Genomic DNA, 27,680 nt, shown 5'->3' on the forward strand with positions numbered 1-27,680 from the left:
GACAGGACTGCATCGGTAAGAGGACGATGAAGAGGCAGAGGGCTGCTCTCAGCCCTAGCCATACCCTAGTGCTGGACAGGTGTGGCCCAGGTCTCCCTTTGGCCCAGGATCCCCTGTCAGGTCCTGCAGGCTGGCCTTCCCCTCATTGGTGTGTCAAGAAAAGCCCTTCAAGACAAGTGACAGCCATGATGAGACCACCTTAATCCAGGAAAGGCAAACCCTCACCTCCTGATGTGAATGCATGGGAAGGGCCTGGCTAATGACCTCTGACAAAGCCTGATTAAAGAGGGTCTCCTGGGTCTGGCTGTCCCAGATGTGAGCATGTATGGGAAAGGAGCCAGCATGGCCCACCCTGCACCAAGATCAGATTCAGACCGCTACATTCACCGAGAGGACGGGAGGTCTCCCTGCCCCCACGTTCTCCTCCCATCCCAGAGGAAATCAGTCTCTCATTCCAACTAATGAGTAAGGGATAGAGTTTCAGCAGCGGCCCTATGAAACCATTTGCATGCTAGTCTGACGTTTCTACCAACACTCATCGCACATGTTAGCTGCCGGCCAGGGACTGGTCTACGCTAGACCCTTACGGGGAGGATTTATTGATAAAATAATACTGCAAACAACATCAATCACAGCGGCCGATACTTATTGACTATTTACTCCTTGCTAGGCACCGTGCTAAGTGCCTGACATCGACTGGTTCATTTAATCCTTACAATAGCCCTGCAGGGGTGATGGTATCTCCATTTCACTGGTGAGGAAGTAGAAGCTCAGAGTGGGAAGCTGCTGGCTCCCAGTCTCCCAGCTTGGGAATGGCAGAGGCAAAATGGGAACCCGGTCTGCTGACGTTGAAGTCCTAGGCCATTCTGCCTTTCCAAAGAGGACGGAGGTTCGGAGGAAAGGAAAGGAGTGGGGAATCGACGGGAATCCCGGGTCAGTTACGAATACAGAGTTGCAGGTGCCGAACGTCCAAGGCCTGTGCAAGTCCAGAAGCATGAACCGCAGCCCCCGCCCACAGCGAGGGCACAGCTAGGACAACACGCACGCTTCAGACAATGAACAGCCAGACAGCAGAAGGTCCGGACTGGGTAACGGGGTAACCAGTGCAGACAGACGACAGGACAACACACAGCGATGTCAGAACTAAGCAGAACAGGCAGGAGAGGCCAAGGGGGCTGCCGAGGGGAGCGATGAACCTGGGCTGGGTGGCTGCTGAGGCAGCCAGGGGCCTGCTGCAGGAGGGTGGGTTCCGCGGGCAGGGCAGGAGATCTGGAGGGGCCCCTGGTGCTGGGGGGCAGGAAGGGGTACACCCATGCCTCCCTGGGCTTGGTAAATCCTGGCCGTGGGCTGGTCGCCGACGGCACCTGTGCCAACGAGGCATCTGAGGTGATTCAGCACGGGAAGTTCACTCACCGCCCTCAACCACACACTTACCATAGTCATTCATTCATTCACTCACTCATTCATTCATTTCTTCGTTCGTTCATTCAATACTTCTTCACTGTCCTGATTATATGCAGGCACTGGGGTAGAGCGGAACGAATGAGATAATTCCTGCTCTCAAGGAACCCAGTGACCACCAAAGGAAACAGGCCTGCAACACACTCTGGCACGCGATAAATAGGGGTGTACGGGGTACAAAGGAGGGAGGGCCTGTGCTGTGGCAGAGGGCAGGGAAGGCTTGGCCACGATGAGCCTGGGGTTGGATCCTGGCAGAAGAGCGGGAGTTTTCTTGCAGCCGAGGGTAGAGCACCAACCCCAGGTGAGGGAACGGCACAGGCCAAGAGTAGCAGACAGCAAGGATGGCAGGCGGAAGGGCAGGAGACGGGGCCAGAGAGGCGGGAGGCAGGATTTTACAGCGTGCACGTGCAGGAGAGGGGAGCGTGGAGAACGGTGGTGGGTGCTCGTTCTGGCGGCACTGGTAAACGTGCTGGGGCACGCCTGGAGCTGGGAAGGCCACTGCAGGGGTCTGTGGGAGGGCGCGTACGTCTGACCTGGGGGAGTGGCCACAAGAAAAGAGAGGAGGAAGGACCCAAGACCCAGCCGGCACAGACCCACTGTGGGAAGTGACTTAGAGCTTCGTGGCTTGGGGTTCTGGGAAAAGAAGGAGGAGGATGGGAAGACAGCAGAAGCGTAGGAGGTATTATGGGCTGAACTGTGTCCCCCCAGAGTCATATGTTGAAGCCTTAACTCCCAGTGTGATGGGATTGGGAGACAGCCTCACCAGGAACCAACCATGCTGACACTCTGATCTTGGACTTCCAGCGTCCAGAATGGAGAGGCATAGATATCTGTGGTTTAAGCGCCCCGGCCCGTGGTACTTCGGATGGCAGCCCAAACGGACGAAGACAAATGGGGAAGGTATATTTGTCTGCCACCTACTGAGTCTGAACAACTGATCTGCAGTTCAAGAGGCAAGCTGGGGCCAGAGAGAGACGAAGACAATCACGAGCGTGTAGATGGTCCCTGAGTCGGGAATATGGCGGGGTCGGCCTGTGAAATGGCGTTGGTAACAACGGCAAAGGATGGAAGCTGGGGAACACCAACCAGGAAAGGACAAGAAGAGGAAGGGGACAGGTGCAGGAAGCTGAGACGGGGAGGGGAGTCATCCACAGGTGCTGAGGACAGCACAGGCCACGGAGGACCGTGCATGGGACATCAGGTAGGAAAACACTGCAGAGGACCCAACGCCTCTGACAACAAGGAGCAAATGCTATTTTGGGGGCAAACGCTATTATGAAAGCCAAGTGGCCACTGTAGGACATGAGCAACCAAGCAAGGGTGATTTATTTTTTTGATTTAAACAACAAATATCTGAAGAAGGGTTTAGTCTCCCAGAAGCCAGGAGAGCCTTCTTTGCCCTTTCCCAGGGTCTTTCCCCGGCTTTGGGAACTGGGAGCACTGCAGCCCAGGGCTCAGGCAAGCCTCCTGGGCATGGGAGCCCCCCTCTCACCCCCTCTGCCCAAGCTGCCCTCATGAGTGCCCTTCAGCTGCCCCCTGGTGAAAGCTAGCGCCAGACGCACACAGCTTCACAAACATCCTATCGTCCAGTCCTTCTGAAGAACCTCACGAAGGAGGCTTGCACCACCCAGTCTACAGGTGAAGAAACTGGAGATTGGACAAGTGAAGTTGCCTGCCTAGAGTCTCACGGATAGTAAATGGGGTGTGGGATTTGAATCCCCATGGGTCAAACTCCACTACACTCTCCCACTGCAGAAGAGTATCTCCCATTCCTGTCTTCCTTGAAAGAGCCACCCCGTACTGACCCCGCACACTGCCCAACAGGGACAGGATAGGACATACCTATGATATGCCACTCCTGGGCAGATGTTGCAGGAATGACCCCAATTCATTTACTCTTCCGCATATCCATGCACTTGGGCGTTCCCCTCCCACACCGATTCTGTGCTTGGTCATGCAACTTGCTTTGGCCAAGGGGACAACAGCAAATATGATACAAACAGAGACACATCATGTGCTTGTGTGTTGGGGTTTGTTTGCCCTCTCATGCTGCTTTTTGGAATGCTGATGTCTCAGGTGAAGAAGCCCAGGCTGGCTTACCATGGAGTGGGATAAGCCATTGCTGGGAAGGCCACTCCAGCTCAACCAGCCTCCCAGCCACCAGACAGATGAATGTGGCCATCCATCCTGGACTGCCCAGCCCCAGCTGAGCTGTCCACACCAGAACAACCACTCTGATGACCTCCAGAATCATGACAAATGATGTTTATTGTCTTAAGAAGCTATCAAATTTTGGGATGATCTGTTTTGCAGTAAAGGCTGACTAACCCAAGTCCTGAAAGCAAGCCCCAACCGGCTTCTCCTTCTAGCTCTGAAAAGTGGAGGGAAATCTTGGATCTCTGGTGCCCACAGACTCCGTCAGCAATGGAAGAACCACCCTAAGAATACACCACCATCCTTGGCCTGGAGGGAGCAGGAAAAGGGACAGTCTTCTGTGTACCTTCCCTCTGGAAGGCACAGTCGGTCTGCCCCCAGCCAGCAGGCAGCCCCTGGTGGGTGCCAGGTTATTTGGGGACAAGGTGACACGGTAGTCTGCTCCTGCCATATATTGTCCCGAGCCTAGTGTTTTTCCACTGATGAGAAAGGAAGGAGATCATCTCTTCAGTGAGCACTACTGCAAAGGCTTCAAGGCAGCATTTCATCAAAGAGTGCTGGAGGAGCTCTTTCAGGAGGCTCTGCAAAACCCAGCAATCTCCAGCTCCGCTTAGCAAGGAGCTTGCTGTTTCTGTTTCCAGACAAGCATAAAAATGAATGAGTACCCAAGAAAGCTAACCTGATCCGTGGCACTTTGATAAGGTGGCAAAACTGCTCCCTCCTCCAGTCCAAACCCACTCTCTGTGGTGAACTATTATGGAAAGGAAGCATCAACTAATTAGAAGCATCTCTAGGACATGAGAAAAAATCAGCACCTAAAAATGCCTAAGCAAAGAGAATTCTTTGTTAGGAAGAGAGACAACAACAACAAAATGCTAGGATGTCACCTTCCCCAAGCATATTTATAAAGGGAGGAGGAGATAAGAATTAATTAGGACAGGAGCTTCTACCCAAGTGACACAGAAGACACAATTATTTTTGCTGCTTTTATAGACCAAGTGCCCCTTACAGGTGGGGACAGATGCCTGACACTGCCCGCCATTTTGAAAAATGACTTTTAGTCTTTGCTGGTTCTAATGAAGCTTGAAATGAAGATAGTTCTTTTGTTTACACCCCCTGTTTGCGAAGCCTTAGCCACCCATCAATAACACCAATGTCTGGATTATTTATTTCTCATTGCCCAACCTATGGGGCATTGAAGAATTTTATGGAGCCCAAACGTGAGGCGTTTCTCCTGAGGGAGTATGTGTGTGCCCCTCCAGGATGGCAGAATATGGTCCTTCCATAATCTGGACGCTGATGGACAGGACAGATGCCCCACCTGGGGCAGGGCAAAGAGCCCCGAGAGTCAGAGGCTCCATTCTTGCCACCCCCTGCCATTTATTAGCTGGGAGGTTTGGACAAGTCTCTCTTTTTTTTTTTTTTAAGATTTTATTTATTTATTTGACAGAGATAGAGAGAGCCAGCGAGAGAGGGAACACAAGCAGGGGGAGTGGGAGAGGAAGAAGCAGGCTCCTAGCAGAGGAGCCTGATGTGGGGCTCGATCCCAGAACGCCGGGATCATGCCCTGAGCCGAAGGCAGACGCTTAACCGCTGTGCCACCCAGGTGCCCCTGGACAAGTCTCTTAACCTTGAGAAAATTCAGTAAAATGAAGGGATTAAGAACTAAAAATATTTTTCTTTTTTTTTTCTTAATTGTGGCAAAAACAAAACCCCCTCATGAGATCTAGCTTAATACATTTTTAAGAATCCAGTACAGGCTTGTTAACTATAAGCACAACGCTGTATAGCAGATCTCTAGAACCTTCTCATCTTGTATAACTGAAACTCTACAGCCGAGGGACAACAACTCGCACAGGGAAGTGATGTCATGTACTCAGGCTCACCTGGTATGAACATAACAAGCACTTTGTTTCTGGACAGTTTAACTTTTTCATTTTAGGCAAACACGTTTAATAGAGATACTGACATCACTGAGGATGATGGCAAAAGACGGGGCAGGGAGAATAAGCGAGAGGTGGTGTCTGAAGGATTCACCTTTGCAGGTTTGGAAGGGGTCATTCCCAGTAGAAAGCTTGGAGCCGGGGAGGCCTACGTCCGATTCTGGCTCTACCCCTGCTCCAGGCACTTGGGAAATGAAAATGAACAAAATCAACAAGAGCCCTGCCTCATGGAGATTACATTCTAGCAAGGAAGACAAAGAATAAATAATAAATACTTCAAATAACATGTAGTATGTAGAAAGGGAAAGGATTCTGGAAAACCCACTTCAGCAAATAGGGGTTTGGGAACACTGGTGGGAAGGCTAGCTGGAATTTTAAGAAGGGTGTCATTGAGAAGATGATATTTGAGTAAGACGGGAAGAAGGTGAGGGCATCAATCATGAGGTAGAAGGCTATCTAGGGAATCTTGCTCCAGGCAGAGGGGAGAGCTAGTGCAAAGGTCCTGAGGTGGGCAAGGCTAGGATGTATGGGGAAAAGCAGGGCAGCAAAAGTTGGTTGCTAGGAGAGTAGATCTACGTTCTCATCACAAGATAAAAGGTTTGTAACTATTGGGACCATAGATGCCAACTAAACTTACTCAGGTAATTTTACAACATATACATGACTCAAATCATTATATTGTACATTTTAAACTACTATGGAGTTGTAAGTGAATTGTATTTCAGTAAAACTGGAAAAAATACTAGCTTTCAAGCCTCATTTTCTCTTCTCTACAAACTTTAATGAGCAGATCATCAATGTCTTTACTCAAGTCAGTAACACAACACTCAGCAAGACGGGGCAGGAAAGAATCCCGTCATGTTTCCCGAAAATTGTTTCTCTGGCTTGGTAACGGTGCTCTCATTTAGCAGATATTTATTAAGCACCTGCTGTGTGCCTGGCATTGTTCTAGGTTATCAGTTAACAAAACAAAGATCCCTGCCCCTAACAACTTATAGTCAGGCACAGCCTTTCAGTTGGCTACGAATCTACCTACTTACATGATGTTCAGAACCAGATTCTCCTCTTATCCACACACATTTCATGAGAGACCTTTGTCAAATGCCTTGTTAAAATCAGGGACACTGTGTCTAAATATTTTTTTTTTTTTAAAGATTTTATTTATTTGACAGAGATAGAGACAGCCAGCGAGAGAGGGAACACAAGCAGGGGGAGCGGGAGAGGAAGAAGCAGGCTCATAGCGGAGGAGCCTGATGTGGGGCTTGATCCCATAACGCCGGGATCACGCCCTGAGCTGAAGGCAGACGCTTAACCGCTGTGCCACCCAGGCGCCCCTAAATATTTCTTGACCTCTCAGTCCAGCAGCCTCTCAGAAGAGGAAATAGCATTTGTCTGGCGTGTGTAATTTCTAGTAAACCTGGGTGGCTTCTGTTGATCACTGCCTTCCCTTTCCAGCATTCATGACCTATCATTTTATCAATGCAGTTTAGACTCTCCTCTGTTCTATAAATTCTGGAATTAGTTTCTTTTCCTTTTGGGGAAATAAAAAAAAATCACTGACTATGTTCAGTCTTCTGGGACTTCTCTTTTTCTCTGTGAATCTGCCACGCTCACCAAAAGCAAGTCCATCTCCTTTTTATCATTATCCTAGAATATCACTAAGTGGTTCTGAAATCTGAACTTACAATAACTGGGTCTTCTTGGATAATTTCTCCATCTATCCTGAACTCCCATTTCCTCTTATCAGTTATGAGTCCCACAGTTTGCAAATCTTTCTTCATCTTTTTTGGGGAAAAATTACAAATTATTACATTAATGCAGCATATATTTACATAATAAAAGCATTTCTATGAGAATCTTGTCAAGTTCTTTAAAGTTAACATATATTTACAAGCCATAGGCAAAATGTACTGCAGATATCATACAAATACCTTAAGTCCAATTTAACTTGGTTGACATTAATTTTGATCCAATGGCTGAGCTAATTTAAAGTTAAAAACGATGCAGATATTAGTAAATTGTCCATTTAGAAAATTATTCTTCTTCTCCTTCCTCTTCCTCTACTTCTCCCCCTTCCCCTTCTTCTTCCCCTTCTCTTTTTCCTCCTCCTCCTCCTTGTTCTTCTCCTTCCCCTTCTCCTTCTCCTCCTCCTCCTTCTTCTTCTCCTCCCCCTCTTTCTCCTTCTTCTTCTTTTAAGGATTTTATTTTTAAGTAATCTCTATACCCAATGTAGGGCTTGAACTCATGACCCCGAGACCAAGAGTCTCATGCTTTACTGACTAAGCCAGCCAGGCACCCCGAAAATCTTTCTTCTTTTTCTTTTTTTGTTTTTTAAAGGATTTTATTTATTTATTTATTTATTTATTTATTTATTTATTTATTTGACAGAGAGAGAGAGCACAAGCAGCCAGAGTGGCAGGCAGAGGGAGAAGCTGGCTCCCCACTGAGCCGGGAGCCCGATGTGGGGCTTGATCCCAAGACCTGAGATCATGACCTGAGCCAAGCGCAGACGCTTAACTGACTGAGTCACCCAGGTGCCCCCAAAATCTTTCTTTTTTTTTTATTTTTTTATTTTTATTTTTATTTTTTTTTAAAGATTTTTTTTTTTAAATTTATTTATGTGACAGAGAGACAGCCAGCGAGAGAGGGAACACAGCAGGGGAGTGAGAGAGAGGAAGAAGCAGGCTCCCAGCGGAGGAGCCCGATGTGGGACTCGATCCCGGGACGCCGGGATCACGCCCTGAGCCGAAGGCAGACGCTTTTAACGACTGCGCTACCCAGGCGCCCCCCCAAAATCTTTCTTAATAGGTTTCTGTAGCCTCAACCTTCTCTTCACCCGTCTTCCCTTACGGGAAAGCCATCTTTCCCGGAGAATAGAGCATCCTCTAGACACTTGCTGATAAAGGCCAACTTTGCTGCTCTCCCCACACCACCAGCTCTATCTGCCAGGGGCCTTCCCTGCCCGTCCCAGCTTCCAACCATTGTCCACAGCAAGGCCAACAACCACGTGGTCCTGAAACTGATCTCTCAGGCCAGAAAACTTTCAGAAAACTCCAATAAACTTATCACTGCCCCCACCATACTTGAGGTTTTGATGATGATGATGTTGAAGAAGAAGGGGTAGGGGGAGAAGACACTCTCAGTTGAGCGTTTTCCACTAAGGCTTATGCAGGGTCTCATGTCTGAGGAATACAAAAGCTAGGATAGGGTACCTGGGTGGCTTAGTGTGTTAAGTGTCTGACCCTTGGTTGGAGCTGAAAAGCTCAGGTCGTGATCTCAGGGTCGTGAGCTCGAGCCCTGCGTCTGGCTCCATGCTCAGTGTGCTGTCTGCTTAAGACTCTCTCTCCCTCTGCCTCTCCCCCTGACCTTGATCTCTCTTTTTCTAAAATAAATAAATAAATCTTAAAAAAAAAAAAAAAGAACCCTAGGATACCCACATACATCTGGCTACTAGATTATATTTACATATACTTACAGGATATTAATAGGTATTTTATCATTACTTGGCCTCAGGTAGTGTTTTCTCTCCCTCACTGCCTCTCAATTTCTCCCTCATTTCAGTGACTCAATGACTCCACCACTCAAAAATTCTTTCCAGTACATGTAAGGAGGGATAAAAAGGAAGGCAGAAGAAGAAAGGACCCGAAGGGGGACGGACAGAGTTGCAAAATACTTGCATAGTTTAAAAGATAACATTTTACTTTGTCTCTCACCTCCTCATGGCTAGACATTCAGAGAAGATACAGAAAGTTTGATGTAAAAATAAATTCTTCCTTAAATAAGAAGAGAATGTTCTGAACGGCTTCTTCCTGGGGCTTTGTATTTATTACTGTTTCACAGAAATTGCCAGTCTAGAACAATCAGTTCACAGGGCTGTTAGAAAAGAACATTTACGGGGAGCATATAAGGATCAGGATTGGTGCTGAGAGGGGGTGTGAGGGCTGTGGATGGGGCTGGTCTCCCACCCCTCGGCCCCCACCTCCTTTTTGTCTCTTTAGGGGAAAGATGAGACATTATTCCTGAACCCAAGTAGGGGTGCTCATTCTCTCCGTCTCAGGCACTTGGAAGACTGCTCCCTTGTGCCTGGAGAGCCAGCTACTGTGGAGTGAAGGGGGAGGAGTGTCAGGTGCAAGACCATCTGAGAGTCAGAAACCATCGAGATCTCACATTTGCACTTTGTTGGTGGCTCCAGGAAAAGGTATCCGCATTGCAGACTGACTCTCTACCTTACTAAGAGTGCGGCTGTCTCCCCCTAAATGGTCTACAGTGGTATAATTAAAAAAATTGTTTCCTTGAAACATGGCCGATTCAACCACATGTTATAAATCCCTGGAAGAATATATTAAAGACATTAAAATGGTTGAGCGCTGAGGATAGAGATGTGCGAGGGGCCCCTGGGTGTGCCTTCCTGCAGACCCGCAGGCTGGGGCTTCCTCTGTGGGCCTGCGGTTCATCAGCTCAGGAAGGCTCAGGGCTGGAGGTGCTCAGTAGCGGAGAGGGGAAGGGAAGGGCTATGGTCAAGGCCGACCAGAGATAGGCTGGACCCCAGCCCCTCCCCTAGGGATTCCCTCTAGCCTTCCCCCATCCCTGCCCAGCACCACCAAGGAAGTGAGAGTGGTATTCCAGGTAGGCTCTTATCGGGGCAAAAGTGTGGTGCTGGATGAAAACGGGGAATGAGGTGAAAATCTACATCCTGAACAGCGAACCGAGCATGAGCCACTGACCTCTATGATTTAGGCCTCCCAGGCAGGAGGGAAGAATGGCTCTACATCCTTCAGCGGGAGATGTACCCCCTGTTGTTCAGAGACACAAGACATTTGAAGAAAGCCTCCCGAAGTGAAAAGGTGAGGCCAAAATCATAAGGAAAGTGGAACTCAAAGGAAACATGCAATTCTGGAAGAAAAGGAAACCTAGAGAGAGAAAGAAAAAAACCCCCAAACTCCGGTAATTAATATCACCAGTGATACAAGACATCACATGTCAGAAACAATGGTGCTCTGAAAAAGAATCAGAATAGAAAGTACTCCTAGAAATTAAAAATATGTCAACTGAAATAAAAAAATTCGATGGAAGATACTGGAGAATAAAGTCAAGGAAATAGCCCAGAAAGGAGAAAAGACTCATAAAAGGATATGGGGTAAGGAGAATAGGGCAAAGGACTTAGAGGCCAGTCTGGGCTGGCCAACATCTAACTAGCAGGGAGTTCCAGAAAGGAAGAACAGGGGAAACAAAGGAATCATTTGAAATATGAACATATTCCAGAATCAAAGAAAGCCATCTTCAGGTTGAAAATTCTCAAGGAATAACCAATTTAAGGAGTGGGCCACAAAGAAAGGCAGGAATGGAGGGAGGGAAGGAGGGAAGGGGGAGAAACATAACCATCCAAGGCATGTTATTCCGAATAATAATGAGGGGATCTCATAAACTTCCAGAGAGAAAACAGATCACGTCAAAAACTCAGAATGGCATCAGACTTTTCCAGGAGCGGGAAGGTAGCAGAGCGTTACTTTAAATATTTGGAAGGGAAATTATGTTCAGCCCCAAATTCCATAACCAATTAGCCATCATTTAGGCCGAGGGAGGACACAGGCATTTTCAGACCTATGTGGCCTCCGAAACTTTGCTTCCCACGCACCCTTTCTCAGCTGCTGGAGGGTGTGCTCCCCTCAAATGAAGGACTAAAGTGAAAAAGAGAAAGCCATGGGGTCCAAGAAAAACAAGGACCCACGATACAGAGGTGTAGTGAAGGGAAGTCCCCAGACGATGCCTGGAGAGTGACGAGGGTAGACTGGAGCAGAAGGATGAAGGATGCGGGACATGGAGGGCAGGGCTGACGTGACAGATTATCGGAGGCTTGAGAGCATTTGGCAAATGGCACTGGTAGGCATTTGATAGGTCTACGGGGCATTTGGGGAAAACGTGCAACAGGTATGTAGTCAACTAAGCAATCTTTTAGAGGTAACACTTAACTCTGAGAAAAACAAAAAGTTCTATGAGAAAGGATGTGTAATTCCAATACAAGAGCTGGTTCTCCAGGGAACAATATTGAAATCATCACTGCACTGGAAACACTGACCACAGATCATGTCCCACTTTATATGTAACTCTACTGGGAAGAAGGGGCAGGGGAGGGAGGGCGGGTGGTATGAGGGGGTCAAACTTCCCTAACAGGAAGTCAGTAGGCAATGTTTAAAACCTGTCCATCAGGGAATGCAGAATAAGCATCTAATTTATGGAGATCAATACCAGAAGAAATAGCTAAAAGATTTTAAAGAGGCTGCTCTAGGGAATGAGGCTGGGGGGCTGAAGGGGGCTGAGAAGGGTACTGCTGTTGGCTTTTAAACTCCGTTCTTGCAATTTATCTTTGACAAAATAAAACTTAATTTAAGAAAATAATGCATTCCTTTGACATTTTTATAGAAAAACCTTTTAATAGGGAAAATGCAGTGACAAAGCAACTCAAAATGGGGGAGATTAAGGTGGAGGAGGACAAAGGGGAAATATGACAAAATTCTCAGCGTGAAATGGTTTGAATTCAGAAACCATAAATGTGATTTTCCTGCTGCCAGAAACTTCCAAGCACAGCACTCCTGTAGTGCCGTGCTCCTTTTCCCCACACCTGAAGCACAGGGACATTCCGTGGCCCTCAGGGAAGGGTTCGGCCACTGAGAAGTTTCCCCGAATCGCTATCACTCCCACCACATCTGTTCTCAGCCCAAGGGGAGGCCTCCAATTAGGGAATATGTCTGCTGAGACTTGCCTCCAGCTGTGAGCTGGAATGTTCAGGAATGTTCTGGAATGTTTGCTTTTGAGGCAGGAGAAGCCAAGAAATCTAGGAAACCCGCAGGGTGTGGGGAGCAGGGTGAGATGCAGCTGATGACAGGTGTCACAAACAGTGACCTCAGAGTTTAGAAGACAATTAAGGGAGAGCAGGCATGGGTCACTTAGTAGTTTATCCAAGCTGGTGGATCTGATGGTGAAAGTCAGTCAGCAAGGGGAAGCTGGGCATGGAGGGTACAAGGGATGTTTGACTGAACTGAGAGCTCCCTCCTTAAGGGCTAGAGACCAATAAAAGGCAACATGTTCCCACTGGACTAGGAAAGCGTTAAATTATACTGGTGCTTACTCTTTCACTTCCAAGGCCTGAGAGTGGGGTGGAGTATTTATTTTTACTCTCCCTCTGATGTATTTAGAGACCCTAATGAGGGCAGAGAGTAAACAAACATTTGATTGAAAACAGAAATGTCAATATGCACCCTCTACCTATTGTGGATACAGGAGAAGGCAATTTTAATAAGATTGAAACAATTAGACTTGAAGACTGCTGCATGCAAACCACATGAAAATGGAACCCTATTGTTCCGTGTGCAGAAGAAAATAAACCACGGCTGGTTGGTGGTTTCTTCTGATTGCATTAAATGCTCGGCTGTTCCACGCACTGAAGTTGAGGACTGTACTGAGGTTATGTAAGAGACACACATGCTCGAGTCATTGGTTAGGTGCCAGGAAGAATGTAACTTGCCCTCAAATGGCTCAGAAAAATATGATGTGTGACTATTAAAAAGTACACATGGATATGTATCTATAGATCCCTATCCTCTATGTATGCATGTATTTCTCTCTCCATCTAAAGAGATATTGATAAAGCAAATTGGGCCAAAAGTTAACAAATTGGGTAAAACCTATAGGGGGCTACTATTCTTATTCTTGAAACGTCTCTGTAAATTTGAAGTTATTTCCAGATAACGAGTTTAAAATCATATAAGATAGGATGGATAGTATCCCAAGTGAAACCGTTAAGAAAATGACCGATGGCTTTGCAAATATGCCAAAAGCATCCTGGCTGAGTGCCAGATACCAGACGCTAACTCTAACAAGCTGCCTGTGCGAAAATCCTTGTCTTCTGCAATAGCTTTAGGATTCTTAGCAGCAAAAGCAGCAAAGCAGTCTTAGAATGTTTAAGGTGGAAGAAAACTAGTCTTTCGGGCTTTGCTGGACTCCATAATGGCCCAAATTCAAGGCTTGAAGGACGAGTTGCACAACACAGCTTCAGTTTAAAACAAAGGTACCATCCACTGTCTGACCGATGTCAAGATAATTTCAGAAAGGGGGAGGTCTCCAAAAGTTTGGACACATTGGGCAAGTCCGCAGCAGGCATTGAGGCCAGCATGCATTAGGATAATTTATAACTGCACCCCGGTGGAAATGCTACACCAAAAACCCAGGTTACTGGAGCCAAGTAGGACCCCAAAACATTGCAGCTAGAAAAGACGATGCCTATATTTATCCCTTATTGCTGAACACATGGGTGGCTAATTTTCACATTGAATTTAACTTTGTTTTAAAAATTCAGGATGGGGGCGACTGGGTGGCTCCATTGGTTAAGCGTCTGCCTTTGACTCAGGTCATGGTCCCAGGGTCCTGGGATCGAGTCCCACTCCCTGCTCAGTGGGCAGTCTGCTTCTGCCCTTCCTCTGCCCCTCCCCCCTGCCTGTGTTCCCTCTCTCTCTCTCTCTCTCTCAAATAAATACAATCTTCAAAAAAAATTCAGGATGGAGGTTGCTCTAGGGGGTGGGAGGGGAATGATAAATGAAACGGGGCACATGCATGTGTCTAAATGACTACAAAGGTCCTTTCTCAACATGGGTGGTGGTTACAACAGTGTCAGCCTCATACAAATTTGTGCATTTGTTTTATGAAGTTTTCTGCATTTGTGTTGGATATTTAACAATAAAAAATGTTTAAAATTACAGAAAGGTAGAAAGTATTAACTTGTTTAGGGATTTTTTTTTTAATAGTTGTGTCCCATTCAAATGTCCTCTCTCCCATCTAATATTGATGTCTGTAGGTCACAGAAATAGAAGCAAAGCCTTGCAAACTGATATTCAAGAAAACAGTTAAAATGTCCATATTGCCAGGAGGTAGTGTATTGGCCTAAAATTTATATTGGGGTATGGATGACTGATAGTTGAGGGTTTTTCCAGAGAGCAAGGCTTTTTGGGAAGAATGTAGAAAGGACGAGTATGAAGTGGGGGAAGGTGCTGGCGCTGGAGTGGGACTGGAGTGGGACCTGCAAAGCTCACCTGGCCCCTCGGGGAAGCTGGAGCCCCTCTGCTTGAATGGACAGACAGCTGTGGTTCTCATCACTATAAAGGCTCAGACACGCAGCTGCCTTCTCCTGGGCCACCAAGATGAAAGACTATCACTTTCCCACTTGCGCTCCAGCTTTGGGTAAAAGGGGAGCAGAGCGTTTTCAATTGCAGACTTCCCTCCATGTCCTTGGAAGATTCGGCTGTAACAAGCCAACAGATCACCTGCTGCTGCTTTAAGATCCCATGGCAGGCAGTGGGGGCCTGGGGTTCTGTCCCCACTTGGCCTCAGGGAAGCGGCTGGACTGGGAGATCTCCAGGCCTTTTCCAGGTTGGGGTCCTCTCATAACTCCATCAACGATCGGTTACACGGATATCCCAGTGAGGTGAGTTGTCATCAAAGGTGAAAACAGCTCATTTTATAGGCAGAAGGGAGACAGAGGGACCTGGGTTAGAATTTAGGGCTCCACCCTGACCAGGAGCAAGCCATCCCGCCTCTCTTTACCTTCACTTCCCCGTCTGCAAAATGGAAATGAAAGTGATGAGGATTATATATCACGGACGTGCAGGTGGCGAGAACGAAGTCAGTGCTCAGTATGGTAGACTGGGACTGTTGCTATAGCTCTCACGGTACTTACATTAACTGGCTGGCTCTTGGAGCATTTTATTTTCCCCGTGCATAATTAATCCTCTATTTTGCTCGATGCCAGAGATACAGTTTTGCTACACTGTAGCATGAAAATGTGTCAGCCCCAGACATCTTCCGGGGACCAGCTGCAGCGTGCAGAGACTTGCCATCAGGCAGCTCATTAATTGTCTTGCTGAGGCCACGGAGCCCTTCTCTGACAGTTCAGCTGGACACACTGAATTTCTCGTCTCACGGATACTGCTTCTCAACAACAGATTTTCTTTTCAATATTTACAGTGTCTATCTGAGCAGAGCATAAGACCCTTGGAGCCGCAGAGAAGAATAGGCTCCCCTGTGAATGGAGAGGACACTGTTGACTCATTAGCTGCAGGATTTGGCCTTGGTGTTGCTTTTGGTGTTTGTCTCTTTAAGTAAGGGTGGGAGCCCTCCACGACTTTGCTTGCCCACTTCCACCCCATGACTTCTTATGACCAGCAGGCCAGATTTCTGGATGGTGAAAAAGAACAGCTGGCCGGGGACATGAGGTGGCTGGCTGGTCACACGACTAGGTCTGTGTAATGAGTGCTCTACAGTCTAGAAAATACCTTCAGAAATGTCAGCCCCGTCCCTTTCACAGCCACCCTATGAGGAAGGCAGGGAAACTGCAGTATTTCTATTATGACTTCACAGATGGGGAAACTGAAGCCCAGAATCCAGTGGCTTGCCTGATATCCATCCCACGCTAGGCTAGGTGAGATCTATGACCAAGTCCTCATTTCCCTTCTCCCAGCAATTCGTTCTAAGTGAGGGTCAGATGGCCAACATGATCCGTTAGGGAGCCGAAACATATTAAAACTTCCAATCCTAGTTATTTCTTCTTCTTTGTTAATACTTTATTTTTTTAGTGCAGTTTTAGTTACTTCAGTTATTTTTAGTTCATCCTTTTAACATTTTAAATCTCGTATCTGTTTCATAATACTCCCAATATATTATGAATTATAATTGCAATCATAGAACAGTGTATTAAATATACATATGTTGGGGTACCAGCTCCAAATATTTTAATCAATATGGGTGCATGATGGAAATAGCTTGGAGATCTCTTCTCTAAGGAGGAGTCTTCCTACTACCGAAAATTAACAGATTGTCCTGCTCCTTTTTCTTCCTTATACCGTTATTAGTGACTTTTGGTCAGGAAATGGTAATGATGTGTAGTTTTCAGGTTGCACCCTGGCCTGGTGAAGCCATAACCTTGTTTTTTTTTTTTTTTAAGATTTTATTTATTTATTTATGTGACAGAGAGACAGCCAGCAAGAGAGGGAACACAGCAGGGGGAGTGGGAGAGGAAGAAGCAGGCTCCCAGCGGAGGAGCCCGATGTGGGACTCGATCCCGGAACGCCAGGATCACGCCCTGAGCCGAAGGCAGACGCTTTAACGACTGCGCTACCCAGGAGCCCCTAACCTTGGTTTTATAAAGACTCATAGAAGGTGTTTTCTCCTGTGGAGTTTAGGGCTGATACGAATCATCTTTTTCTGTAAAAGGATTCCAGCGACACGCAAACACGGTAGTCTCCAGCTCACACAGCAGAGGCACCCCAGTTTCAGCATCATTTGTGGCCACTTACAAGCAGCAAAGGTTCAAGGAAGTACAGGGGTGCCCAGGTGGTGGCACACCGGCTCTTGAACCATAACAAGTCCAAGCTTCTTCTTACAGTTGGTCAAACGATTACCATTTTGTGGCACTGAAGAGCATGGAGTGTCCAGTACACATGATTTTGGAAGTTTTAAGAAGGAAGGATTTGTTCACTGCTCTACCCCCAGCAGTGCCTAGAACCTAGTGAGAACACGATCTCAGGCTGCTGACCGACTGAATGAATGGTGGATAGACTACCCCTCACTCTCTTTTCCTATCTCAACAAAGATACCCCTAATGTGACAGTAAAGAAAACGGGGTGAAATGCAAAAAGAATGGAAGTGGGAGAGATCAACAAAAAATGATATTTGTGGAAGCCAGAAGAGGGGTGATCACAGAATGGGCAGATGGGAGGAAACAGTGACCGATATGTCTACAGAAAGGGATACAGATGCAAGGAGAGCATATGTGTCTGGGATATAACTGGGCAGGCTTGGGAGCTGGAGAAATCTGATGGGGGGTAGTTATTAGAAAGTCTGATGGCTTATTTTCTAGGGAAAGGAATTGGAAAAGTCCCCAGACTAGGGGACAGGAGGCCCGGTGGAGGGACAGGGTGACAGGCATTGCTGTCGTGGGACAGAGTAAAGACGGCCACACTAGAAGCCGTGATGCTCTTGGTCCCCACCCTCCATCTGCAATTAGAGCACCCTCCTGGCAGGAAAGGGGAGCATTAGTCTCCTAAACAAAACAAATCAAAACAAAACAAAACAGAATAGACAGCCTCAGGAAAAGGCGTCCACATGCTGATAACTGAAAGTTCTGCAGAACCTCCAAGCCACTCGTGCTTTTTAAGAATTTTTTAATGAGCTTTTTTTTTTCTTTTCAAAGTAATACATACACAGCTGAAGCCCCAAACAACAGCGCCTTGCCCTGTCTCGACCCACTCCCAGGCCTTGGCCCCCTGGAAGCAACCATTCCATTCTTTTAGCAATTTCTTCTTGTCTTCCTCTGTATCTGTAGGACACGTGCTCAGGTGAGTATTTCTTCATTTATCGATTCCAGAAATTATCTGCATCTTCAATTCTAGGAAAGGAGGGCTTGACCCTCGTACCCCTCACCCCACTCTCCTTCCCCCAACCCTTCCCCAGGGCTGTGTCAGGGCTCTCAGGGAAGGGTCTGTGGTGACATGAAGCTGATATCAGTGTCAATAATCTAAATCTCTTGAGTTCTGGAGTCAGACTCCAAGTTCAGAAAGTGAGGGGCACCCCGTGATCCACATTAATGTGGTTTACTGGGTTCCGGATGTAAGCAGAGGGAGTTCCAATAAGAGGAATGGATCTCCCAAAAGGTATCCAAATATCTTGCCTTCCAGTGGATGGAGAGTGAGGGTTTGGAGAGTGAGGACCACCTGTAATGTTTACAGCAGAGCCAAGGAATATTTACCTCCACTTTCTTCCAAAAATAATGTGTATTGATGACCTCATCATTTATCAATTTTAGATACTGGCATTTACACTTCCTCTCATGTGTAAGTTTTTGCTTATCCTAAAATAAATGACTGCCTCGTGGTTTGTACTTGCTGCATCCTATAATCAAAAACATTAATATTTCTGCAGTGAAACACAGAACTAATCATATTAATTTGAATAAATAAAGAGTATAATAAATAGCCACATGTCAGTGCTGGTCAGATTTTGATGCCATACGAGTGTACCTCAAACTCTGGGGGGAAAAAAACTTTCCGTTTTCAGAGTATTTGAGTTTCAGAGATGCAGACCCTTAATACTAAAGCAGTACTCCTATCCCTATTTGAAAGATGGGGAAACTGAGGCACAAAAATTATGGAACTTGTCCAAAGTCACACAGCTAGTCAGTGGTGAGGTCGGGAGGTGACCCCGGGCAGTCTGGCCTCAAACCTAGGCTCTTAACTCCACTGCCCCATTGCTTCCTTGTGCATGGCTTACAGTTTGGGACTGGGCTTGGGGGAGGCACAAACCACATTTTCACCATCCAAGTAGGCGAGGAACCTAGTATTCACACCCTAGCAGAACCCTGCTGACCGGTAAGACAGCCAGGTGACATCTACGCTTCTTGTCCCTGGACAGCAAGGGGGGACGGCTTGTTAGAAGCCCAAGTCTTGCAGTAACATACAGCTGACCACGAACCAGAAAGACCCCCGGGTGCACAGCACCTTGGAGAGGGCTGTGCCTACTCAATTCCATGGGAAGGCTGGGATGAGGGGGATACACAAAAGTCCCGGGGTAGCCAGGTAAACCAGCCTCGGTCACAAGTGAGACCAATGACTATGAACGAGAGAAGCGAGAAGACAAGAAAGAGAAAGATCAACAAGAGCTGTTTACCAAGCACATGCTCTACAACAAACACCATGCGAGGCACTTTGTATGCCCTACTGCTGTTTATCCATTCAGCAGCCTTCTGACGGAGGGACCGTTATTATTCCCGTTTCACAGAGGAGGACACTGAGGCCCAGCTCACACAGTTCACAGTTTATGAGAAGCAGAGCCCAAATGGAAGAAGGACTTGATAAGAGGGAAAACACAGGGGCGCCTGGGTGGCTCAGTCGGGTCAGCATCCGGCTCTTGATTTCGGCTCAGGTCATGATCCCAGGGTCGTGAGATCGAGCCCTCCATGGGGCTCCCAGTTTAGCGCAGACACTGTTTAAGACTCTCTCTCCCTCTCCCTCCCCCACTCCCCAATAAATAAATCTTAAAAAAAAAAAAAGGAGGGAAAACACTGGGTTTAGAAGCTGTAAGCCTCACGAGGAACACGAGAGGTTGTGAACAGCACTGATCTCTAGAGGAGAAACACATGAGCCCTGCTGGAGAAGATATTCACGGCTTATACAATGAGAGCTATTTTCTATGACGATACTTTTCAAATTCTGTCTTCATGGGATAAGACCTTTGACAGAGTAAATGAAAAGAGAATTTAAATACTAGATAAGCAGTCTTATTTGCTTTTTCACAAATGAAGACGAGCAAATACGTAGCTTCCGATCTCCCACTTGGAGAAGGCGATCGATGCTTTTGATAGGCTCCGCCCTCAAACGGCAGAGTGCAAACGCACCCATTGCCCACACAGACACAACGCTCCTGGAGGCCAGCGCGCAGGAGAGGGGAGACAGGATTGTGCAATTTCATGATCATGTAGTTCGGTTAGTGAACAGCGACAAAGCCCCCACAAACACACATTCACTGAGAAGAGCCACACCACTGCCAGCTTCCCCATCTTCAGGGTTGACCAAAATTGCAGACTTCAGTGCAAATGATCAAAACGTACTTCCCAAAGTAAAGCTATTTCCGCTCGAGGGGAAAACATGAAAACTTCCTTTCAGAACGGGCCAAAGACAGAATGTTGTTTACATTCCAAGCAAAATCACAAGCACTTAACAACTGATGTTACAATGGCCTTACAAGGACCTTCTCGGGAAAGAAGGGATTAAAAAGCAAACCGGGTTACACAAACTGCTGAGGTTGGGGTACAGTGAGGTTTTCGAAAACATTCCCACGTGAAGCTCCCCCAAAAGGAGCTTAGGGGTCTAAGGAGGAGGTCATGAGAAGGGTCTGTGTCGCCGAGGCCACTCCCAAGTGGCTCGCTCAAAGCTAGCAGCTGCAACCCCACCTTACAGATGGGGAAAAGGGAGGTTACGTCACTTGTTCCAGGTCATACCAAGTACAGGAAGTGGAACCAGAAATGACACCAGGTCTGTCTCCACAACCCGAACGCTCTGGCAGAGCTGGACAAGGGGCTGCTGGGATTGGTGGGGGTCTTCAGCCTGCCCCATCCCACCCCACAACCTGAGCTGGGGTTCCATTTTATCTGTCTTATTGATCAGACTTCTGCTTAAGATTCTTTTGGGGAAAAGGGCCCTATTCTGCAAACATCATCACCAACAACAAAGACAATGACTTTGCAAACCACGGCCCCATGCCCACAGCATGCCTTGACTTGTGACTAGAAGAGGTTTTTTACCTTCTTTCCCTCTCCCTGGCGCGGGGGTGTGGGGTGCAGCCCGTGGTGACTGTGGAAGAGGATAAGTTGTCGCTGTGTGGGAAATGTTATACATACCTAACACGTGATTTGGCAGCGGAAGATAACATCTGAGTCATAAAGCAGCCCTACATCAAAACAGTAAATCAAAAGCAAACAATGTGGGAAAACAAATTCCTGTATTCTTACAGAGCCTGCGTTGGGAGGATTCCCATCCCAGGGCTCTTAACCCATAAATCAACAAATCCACCCCTTCTAGAAGAAGCAAGAACCAACATTCTCGCCTCCACATGGGGCAAGGGAGATTAGGACAGCACGTGCTATGCCCTGAAGTCCAGGGGCCCTGGAGACAGAGGGGGCTGCATGTCCTGGGACCCTGCTTCAAACAGCATTTTATCACAGAACTAACTGCAGGTCAGTGAACACTGTGAGGATTCACAGGGCTGTCCTACTGAGACTTCAGAGACAGCTTCAAGTCCAGTGCTTCTCAATCCAGGTTCCTAGGAGCCCTGGGGTGCCTCAGAAGTATCTCAAGATTCCCCCCCGGGGCCATCTGTGGCTCCTCTTTCCACCAGAACGGTTGTTCTTTTGTGTTTTTACAGAGGGCTCTGAGCAAGGTTTGGGTAAGAAACGAGGTGCTCTAGTCCACCTTTGTCATGTCATAGACAAGCAACTGAGGCCCAGAGAGGGAGAGTAAGTTGTGCACTGTCACACAGCTGGTTAGGGCCAAGCTCCAGCCTGCCTGCTCATCACTCTGCCCCTTGCACCACCCCGGTTACAGGAAGGGGTCTGCTTCAGAATCACCGAATAAACGCGGATGCCCCGTAGTCTCATCATTATAGTATGAAGGCACCTCAGGCCCACTCAGGAGGTCTTCCAGACTGCTCTGGGAAAATCAGGAGGGATTTAAAAATGCCTAGAGAGCAACTGGCTGTGGTAATGGGCACTTCCAAACTCCTGACTTCCAATCCTGTGGGCTGAGGTGGGCAACAGGTGGTGAAAATCATTAAGTACGGAACATCTGCCGACATCCATTATGGAAAGGTTGTGGGCTAGAAAGCATGAAAAAATGCTCTGGGAGACTTGTGGCTAAACGCGGCAGATGGATCACCACGTGTACCTCGACTGTCTCCTCAAGCCCCACTACAACGACAGCAAATCTGATTTTGAAAAGCATAAACTCTAAGAACAACGTAAGAAAGGACGTGAGAGTAGATCCCAGATGTCAAGAGAATTTTGAATGCTCCTGGGGAGCAGTTGGACAAACAGTAAAGGACCGCGTAAACCCCAGCTGGGGGGTGGGGGGGGCAGTCTCCGACTGATTTGAGCCCCAAGGACCCAGGGAGGCCGAGAATCGGAGGCCCAGGAGTTGAGGCGGGGGGCAGCTAACCACAGGGAGCTCGCAGAAAGTTCCCATAACCTCATACCTTCACACCGTCCGCCTCACTGGGGCATAAGGTGGTGGAAATCAGAGTTGTGTAAGAAAGGACATGTAATCCCAGTATACTAGGAGCCTCGGCTGTAGTACTTACATGGCCGTAAGGATTACGAGCCCCCAATACCTATTTAGTGAAAAACTGCCATGCCACTATCTTGGAGGGATGGACAGAAGACAAGTGTTGTGTTGTGGAGGAACTATCAAAGAAATGAACCTTCATTTCTCATGGCAGGGCATTACTAATTTAAAACTAATAAAAAATCGAGAAATGGCAGAAAAAGCCAGTTATTTTATTTATTTTTTGTTTCTTTAAAGCTTTATTTACTTATTTATGTTTAAAGGTTTTATTTATTTGTCAGAGAGAGAGACAGCATGAGCAGGGAAAGGAGCAGAGGGAGAAGCAGACTCCCTGTTGAGCCAGGGGCCAATGTGGGGCTCGATCCCAGAGCCCTGGGATCATGACCTGAGCTGAAGGCAGTCGCTTAACCAACTGAGCCACCCAGGTGTCCCTAAAGATTTTATTTATTTGAGAGAGACAGAGTGCACACACGTACAAGAGCAGGGTGGGCGGGGGATGAGGAGGGCAAAGGGAGAGAATCTTACTCAAGCAGACTCCCTGCTGGAGCCCAGTGGGGGTGGGGGTGGGGGTGGGGCTCAATCCCACAATCCTGAGATCATGACCTGAGCCAAAACCAAGAGTCAGAATCTTAACCAATTGAGCCACCCAGGCACCCCAAAGCCAGTTACTTTAAATTACAGAAGTAAATATCAGAAAACAATAGTAAAATGTGTTTTGCAAGTATTTGCATCTGGGAGTAGAAACTGAGAAAAGGGAGGGGACTGATGATTTTTCTTACAAGACTTCCAGTATGGTTTGAGACTTAAAAATTGTGTACATGTACGATTTTGATAAAAATAAAAATTTGTTATGCTGGGGCACAGACTTGTTAACCAAAGAAAGAATTTTTACGAACAACACAAATTGGGTATTACCACTCCCCAACCCCCCACTCCCCACGCACAGCAATCATCTCTGAAACGGCTCCCCTGCCTCCAGGGCCAACTTCCTAGCATTTTTAGCACATGCTTTGCCAGAGTCATCTTCCAGCAGATCTCTGATCACACCGCCCTCTGCTCCAGGCCCATGTGTTAGAAGGTGAAACCCATGGCCTGGGCCTACCAGCCCAACCACCCCTCCCAGGTCGGTGTTCTCTGCCCAGGCCCAGCCTGCTCCTCCCCTCTGCTCCTACAGAGGGAGGCCTGCAGGTCCCCCCCCCCCCTCCTCCAGGGCCTCCCGAGCCCCTCCACCTGGACAAAGGCCATCTGAATGGGAGCACACTCCTCTCAGTGTACCGCCTACTCTGCATTTCCCTTTCCTCTTCTCATCACTTGGTTCTCAGCTCAGAGGTGAGCTCTTGTCCTCCCTAGTGGTCCCCCTAGAGTAGCTGTCTGTGCCACACTGCCCTTTCTGGTTCTTTCAGAGTACAGCTGACTCTCGAGCAATGCAAGGGTTGGGGGGGCCCTGTGCAGTAGAAAACCCACACATAGCTTTTGCCTCCCTAAAACATAACTACGGATAGCCTACTGTTGACCGACCGGAAGCCTTACCCATAATGTAAACGGTTGATTGACACATATTTTGTATGTTGCATGGATTAGAGACTGCATTCTTACAATCATGTGAGTTAGAGAAAAGAAAATATTAAGAAAATCGTAAGAGAAAATACATTTACAGGACTGTACTGTATTTACTAAAGAAAACACATCTGTGTAAGTGGACCCGTGTAGTTTAAACCTGGTTATTCTATGTCTCACCACCTGGACTGTGTTATTTACTTACTTATTGTCTTCCCCCTTCTCCATGGGGCAAGGACCTGTCTTATTCACTGTACCTTAGAGCTGTGCCTGGGACCTAGTGGGTACTCCATAAATATCTGCTGATGAGTGAGTGAATGAACGAATGAGTGACTGAATGAAGGACTTCCAAAGATGCACCCTTTGGCCCCCCTCAGACATCGCAGCAACCATGCTCTCTCAGCCCACTCCACAGAGAAATTCGCTCCTGCTGCTTTTCTCTCCTGTCAAATTTGCTCATGACCTTGGATGTGTCACATGCCCCCACCGCTGCTCACTCCCGTGCTCCGACTCTGCAGCAGGGTTTGACAGAGGCTGTTGCTTCTTCTGGAAACGCCACGAGGCCCCACCCTCTGGCTTCTTCTCTTTCCTCACTGCCCTGGCCTCCAACCGGACCTCTCTTTTCTTTATTCACCCCGCCCCTGGGTTGTCTTGTCCAAACTCACAACTTTGAATACTGGCTCACTATACCTTTTCTGCAGTTCTGAAATCCAAAAGCTCTAAAATCAAGTTTTTACAGAATTTCGGTGCCAAAACTTATTTCATGACAACACCGGATCCTACGTGACGTGAGGCTATATCTAGTCTTCATTTATCTACTGAAGTGTGAAGTGTTACAATTTGCTGAAGAAATGCCTCTGTGCTTTATTACAGGGAGATGTCCAGACCTCACTGAGAATGTTAATTGACTGTCTTTCTAAAATCTGAATAATGCTGAATTCCGAACCCCATCTGCTCCCAAGGGCGTCACACACGGACCTGCACCATCTGCACACCGACGTCTCCCATTTAGGTAGCTCCAACCCCCCCTTGGATAAAAATACCGCTGGGGCACAGGCATGCTCATCCAGCCCTGCCCGCGTGACTTCTCCGCTGAAGGGTCCGCAAGGCGAAGCTTGCCATCTGTGCTCAGCATGCCCCCAGCAAAGCGCCTGACTTCCCTACAAGTTCGCCTGCCTCAGGTATACCGCCATCATTCACCCCAGTTGCTTGGACCTAGAAACTAAGAATCCTTCTTGACTCCTGCCTCCTTTCCCTGTCCCATCCCATCTTTAATCCCTCATGAAGTGGGGTCAGCTCCATCTTCACAGGCTGTCCTGGATGTGCCCACCGCTAATTACAGGGAGTAATTACACTGCCGCCCCCACAGCAAGCCTTGCCTCCCGGCTTCCCACCTTCCAGCTTTACCCCACTAGAGCTGGCTCTCCACAGAACAGACAGAGCTTTTAAAAACAAAAATCAGATCAAGTCACTACCCTGATTTAAACACTCTAATGGCTTCTCTCGACACTAGAATAAAATCCTAACTCTTTATGTAACCTATAAAGCCCCATGTGGCTTGCTCCTGCCTCCCACTCTGACCTCACCTCCTTTCACACTCCACCTTACTCAGTTTCCTCCAGCCATGGCAGCTGCTCTCCCTTCCTGCCGCAGGACCTTTGCACCTGCCGATCCCTTCCCCACCCTCCAGACTCTCTGACTTTCACTTGGTTCTCTCCTCACATCATTCAGTTCTCTGATCAAGCACCATCTCCCTCGAGAGGCCTCCTGTGCCACTCACAGTCCATTGTTTACTCCCTATTTCCCTGCTGCATTATCATTGGTTTACGGACTCTTTCACTTCATAGACTGTAAGTTCCTAAAGATAGGGAGTTTTGTAGTTTTGTTAACGGAATCCTCCATGGGCACCTGGCTGGCTCAGTCAGTAGAGCATGTGACTCTTGATCTCGGGGTTATGATTTTGAGCCCCATGCTGGGTGCAGAGATTACTTAAAAATAAAATCTAAAAAAAAAAAAAAAACACACAAAAAAACAAAACCCCTGAGTCCCTTGTATTTAGGGTACTACCTGACACATAGCACATGATCAATGAATCCTTGTTGAATAAAAGAATGAATAGATGTACCCATTGTATACCATTGGAAAATATAAGATAGTGAAGAAAATCATATATCTGTATAGATATATATCCTAGATATAAACATATATACAAATAAGTATGTGTGCTTAATAAGAAAAATAATAAACATAATTTGTAATGATCTCTCTCCACATATTTTTAATTTGAATATAGTTTACACACAATGACACATTAGTTGCAGGTGGCAAAGCACCACATCTTATAGGGATTTGAATTTTATAAGAGAATGCATTTGTTAAAACTCAGAGATTGTATAAGGTTTGTATATTTCACTGCACATACATTTTTCCTCAAATAAAAAAAGTACTAGCAAATATTCAATACTAGTTAATAATACACAGGCTGCAGTATTCATGGGATTGTAGTCAGTATTCACTGATGTCTGCAACTTGAACTGCAACAAACATACCAAGATGGCTTATTGGAGGAATAGAAGGAAGACAGATTCATGGATACATATCATATATATGACAAAGTAAATAAAAATGTTAATCGTAGAACTAGTGATAGTTCACTGCAAAATTCGTTCAATTATACTGTATGTTTGAAATTTTTTATAATAAAATGTTGGAAAAATAATTTGTGGACATACTGACTATAATTTTGTATCCCACATGGTTTGCTGAATATTTTATTGTATTTTTGCATGTCATTACTATGTTTGAAAACATGGTTTCAAATGGCGGCATACTATGCCACTGGATGGACGTACAACAGCTTATTCAACTCCTATCTTTGGACACACAGGCTATCTTCAATTGTTCACTCTTATCAACAATAGAGTAATGAAAACACCGTGTATAAATCTGTGTGCACAAGTATGTTTATTTACTCAGTTCACATTCCTAGAAGTCCAATCACTGGGGTCAAATGTCATCACATTTGGGATCCAGATACATACATACTGCCAACTTCCTTCCTGAAAGGTGGCCACTGACTGGGAATATTCTCATTATCTGGTGAGCCTGCAGATTTCTTAAATGAGAGCAACTGTTTCCCTCTGCCTCTGGCCATGCACGGTACAGGGGCTCAGAAAAGTATCTTGCATTATCTACCAAGACCATATGACCAGAACCAATCCTGCCATATCTTGGAGGAAAAGAGGGAGAGGAGCACTCTTCTTTATGGGAAATTTGAGGCTGCCCCTTCATGACCTGTGGCAAGGAGAGGCCTGCAGATGGGAGGTGAGGGCCCAGGTCTCCCCGAGACCCACCGGGCCACTGAGAATCAGCTCTTCCTAGGGTTAAAGGTTGTCTCTGGGACTTGCTAAAGAAATTATGGTTCACCCAAACAATGGAATATTCTTGGGGCCTTTAAAGAGAATGAGGTCAGGCCATGTGAATTCTGGTGGGAAGATGATTAGGAAGGATGCCAAGGGAAGCAGAAAGCGGGATGCAGAATAGAGGCAGAGGAGCATCCTCAGGACTGTGCAGGTGGGGGGTGTTTTGCCTTCTTCACTCTACGCTTCTCTGGACTGTGGGTGGTTGTGTTTAAAACAATTTTATAATTTAATTTTATAATTTAAAAAAAAAGTTAGCTCCCAGAGGA

General features: G+C 46.9%; 1 protein-coding gene across 10 annotated transcripts in view; it reads right to left on the reverse strand.

Annotated features, from left to right (window-relative positions):
• Positions 1 to 27,680, reverse strand: part of ATXN7L1 (ataxin 7 like 1) — a 233,392-nt gene that overhangs the window by 168,075 nt on the left and 37,637 nt on the right. The window contains exon 1 of one of the 10 annotated variants that reach the window (XM_040644367.1): positions 20,902 to 20,921. The exons of the other annotated variants lie outside the window; for them this stretch is intronic. The gene's annotated coding sequence lies outside the window, so the exon portion shown is untranslated. Of the gene's footprint in view, positions 1 to 20,901; positions 20,922 to 27,680 lie in introns of those variants that run through there. 10 annotated transcript variants of the gene reach the window in all.

Source organism: Ursus maritimus, unplaced genomic scaffold (genome assembly GCF_017311325.1).
Source record: "Ursus maritimus isolate PB19 unplaced genomic scaffold, ASM1731132v1 scaffold_3, whole genome shotgun sequence".
Taxonomy (NCBI): domain Eukaryota; kingdom Metazoa; phylum Chordata; class Mammalia; order Carnivora; family Ursidae; genus Ursus; species Ursus maritimus.